This window comes from Podarcis filfolensis (genome assembly GCF_964270895.1).
Source record: "Podarcis filfolensis genome assembly, chromosome: 7".
Taxonomy (NCBI): Eukaryota; Metazoa; Chordata; class Lepidosauria; order Squamata; family Lacertidae; genus Podarcis; species Podarcis filfolensis.
In genome coordinates, this window is record NC_139603.1 from 5,177,477 (window position 1) to 5,181,358 (window position 3,882).

The window sequence follows — 3,882 nt, forward strand, 5'->3', positions numbered from 1 at the left end:
AACCTCTATGTAAATGATAGAATTGATAGGGAGGGGATATGTGGCAAAAATCCACTTTGCTTTGTTCAGTTTGAAGTTGTGGTAGAAAACCCGCTGAATGTTTTCCATGTCACAGTAGAAATCCAGGATGTTAATGATAATGCACCCCAGTTCCTGAATAGCAATATCGATTTAGAGATCCTTGAATCCACTCTGCTAGGTACACAGTTTCTCCTTGGGAAAGCGGAAGATCCTGACATTGGGATGAACTCTCTCCAGGATTACCAGCTGAGCTCCAACCAGTACTTCACCTTGGAAGTTAGAGAGAGAAAAGATGGAAATAGTTATGCAGAATTAGTGCTAAATAAACCACTGGATCGGGAAAATGAACAGACCCTTCACTTAATCCTTACAGCCTTGGATGGGGGTCAGCCTAGGAAAACTGGAAAAGCCCAGATACGGATTAATGTTACTGATGTCAATGACAACCGACCTGTTTTCACTCAAGAGGTGTACAAGGTCAGTTTGAGGGAGAATACTCCCCTTGGATCTCCTGTGCTTCAGGTTTCAGCCTCAGATAAAGATGAAGGTACAAATGCCCAAATCAGGTATCATTTCAGCAATATACCAGCAAATGTCCAATTGAAATTCAGACTGGATCCAATCAACGGTACAATCACTCTTATAGATCCGTTGGACTTTGAGGAAACTGAAAAATATACAATGATGGTTACAGCAAAAGATGGTGGCGGATTGTTGACACATTGCAATATTGAAATAACTGTGCTTGATGAGAATGATAATGCCCCGGATGTGACCTTAGCCTCCATGTTCAGCCCCGTTCCTGAAGATTCGCTGCCGGGAACTGTCATTGCTCTGATCAATGTAAATGACAAAGATAGTGGAGATAATGGAAAAGTTACTTGCTACTTACAAGACGATTTACCCTTTAAAATTCTTCCCTCATCCAACAATTACTTCAAGCTCCAGACAGATAGTCTCCTGGACAGAGAAATTATTCCTGCATATAATATTACAATCATAGCAATTGATAAAGGAACTCCACCTCTTTCCACACACAAAACAATCTCACTACAGATCTCAGATATCAATGATAATGCCCCTGCTTTTCAGAGATCAACCTACAGCATCTATGTGCCAGAAAACAATCCTTCAGGTGCCTCCATTTTCACCATCAAAGCCTCTGATCCCGATATGGATCAGAACTCACGGATCACATACTCCATCCTCAACAGCAACATCGAGGAGCTTCCCATCTCCTCCTATATCTCCATTAATTCAGAGACCGGCACCATCTATGCCCAGAGATCCTTTGACTATGAACAATTCAGAGAGTTCTGGCTGCAAGTGAAGGCCCAAGATGGGGGTTCTCCCCCTCTCAGCAGCAATGTGACCGTCAGAGTGTTTGTTCTTGACAGGAATGATAACAGCCCTCGTATCCTGTCCCCCTCACAAGAAGCCAAGGGCTCAGCCTTGTTTGAGATGGTGCCTCGTTCGGCCGAGGCAGATTATCTTGTCACCAAGGTGGTGGCCGTGGATGCAGATTCTGGACACAACGCCTGGCTCTCCTACCACCTGACTCAGGCCACTGAGCCAGCACTCTTCACGGTTGGTTCTCATACTGGAGAGATCAGGACAGCCAGGGCCTTTGTGGAGAGAGACGCTGTGAAACAGAGACTGGTCATTATGGTGAAGGATAACGGGCAGCCGTCTCTCTCGGCCACCATGACTCTGAACCTGGTGTTTGCTGAGAACTTCCAGGAGGCCCTTCCGGAAATGAAGAGCCAACCCAGCAGCTCGGAGTATCAGTCTGACCTGCAGTTCTACTTGGTGCTGGCCTTAGCTGTGATCTCCTTCTTGTTCCTCTTGACTGTGATTCTGGCCGTTACAATGAAGCTCCGTCAGTCAGGGCATCCCAGGTTCCTACAGTGCTTTGGTCCTGTTCCCCATTCCAAGAATGGTGCCATCTTCCCACCCAACTTTGAAGATGGGACTTTGCCCTATTCCTACCAGCTGTGTCTGTCTTCTGAGTCCAGGAAGAATGAGTTTACCTTCCTGACACCAAATATACAGATTGCAGAGAATATTCTTAGCAGTGAAAAACCTGCTGTGCCTTTTACAGGCAATGGAGGAAGCAATTTAATTTCTGAGATGGCAAGTGATGATAAGGTAGGGTTTATTCCAGAATATTTTTCATTGCACGCTGCATGATCTTTTACCATAACTGACACTGAAACATTATATGGAGGAGAATTCATTTTCTCTGACATATATGTTTACTGAAATATGAGTTATTTAAATCTGGAAAGCAGTAGCTCAGCCTTATTTATTGGGCCCCTCATGAACCGTCTACTGATTTATGCATGATAAAAGAGTAAAGTTTACAGTGTCAAGGCAAAAATATCTAAGCATTGGATCCAAGTAGCTTTGCTTTACTCAGTTGGACTACTAAACCAGTTCTGTGGTATTTATGACGTTGGAAGTTAACAGTAGGATCCCATGCATGTCTACTCAAAAGGAACTCCAGGTGAAGTGAACATGTATAAGACTGCAGTCTCAGTGTCTTGGACTTTCAAAGTAATGATGTCCGTAAGGAGTAGCTTTATTGAGGTTTCCAGAAGTAGTGTGCAGAAGTGCTGAATGATTTAAGAATAATTATATTTAGGATGCATCTGTCTGCAAGCTTCTTGCTTGCTTCCACTCCTCTTTCCTGCCATATCCTCAGGTGCACACAAATGGCAATGTGCTGGCCATCATTTTATGTGTGGCTTTGCCTTCTCCTGCCCTCTCTCTTCTCCCATCACCCAGCCTTCAAATTAGCTAAGCTCTATAGAGCAGCTAGTTGTAAGCTGGAGCTCTGGGGGCTGGAAAAGTAAAGGGGAAGTTTTTCAGGGATTCCCATCAAAAGTAATGGCCAGCATGCTGCTTTAGTTGCAAACTGGCCATTTCTTTCTTCATTTGCAGTTGCTTCCTCATTTGGGGTAAGAGTTGGGCTTTGCCATTTTTCAGTGTTGTAGGGCCAAGCTGATCTCTTAAATACTATTTATTAGGACAGTTGGGGAACCCTCCAGAGCAGATGAAGGACTGCAGGGAGGGGAGAGGAGAAGAAACATAAGCATTGGATGCAACCCAAACATATTTGTTATGGTATAAACTTTAGTGGACTCAAGTCATTGGGACTGAAAATATTCGATGAAGAGTGTGCTATAAATACTGTAAATCAAAATAAGGCTAAATGTAAGAGTGAGAACAAAAACTACACATTGTGATTCCATTTTCTGATACATCTCATCTATACCGGAAGTTCTATTTATGGCATACTGCCATTAAATTATAATTTTGTTTTACAATTTTTCATTCTATTGCCATTCTTCTATTTGTACTTTGTCAACTATTCTTCTCCTTGAAATACTCAGTCCACCTGATCTATCTCTGTTCCATTCATTTGTTTCTTGTGGTCCTCTTATCATTTTTTTATCTTCCTGGGTTGCCATATTTTGAACAGAAAAAAGAGGACACATTTACTAACCTCTACTTTTAACTAATGTTTTAATGTATGTAAAATGACGACTCTCATTTTACATACCCATGAAAAAGAGGACATGTCCTGGCAAAAGAGGACATATGGCAACCCTATGACATGGATTCAATTTTATTTCTTTTATTTCTTTGTTGCATCCTCCTAGGTTTCTGTGTAGACCATCTACAACTGTTTCCTTTTAAAGCCTGTCTTTAAAACCCTGCGCAAACCGGTCATTTGGTTGGATTTGCAATTGTTCTCCAGATGCGTTCCAGACTTACTGTAGTAATTTTTGCATACAACATGAATGCACTATGACAAAACTTAGCATTTTTATGGCAGCAAAATATCAGGTCACATGA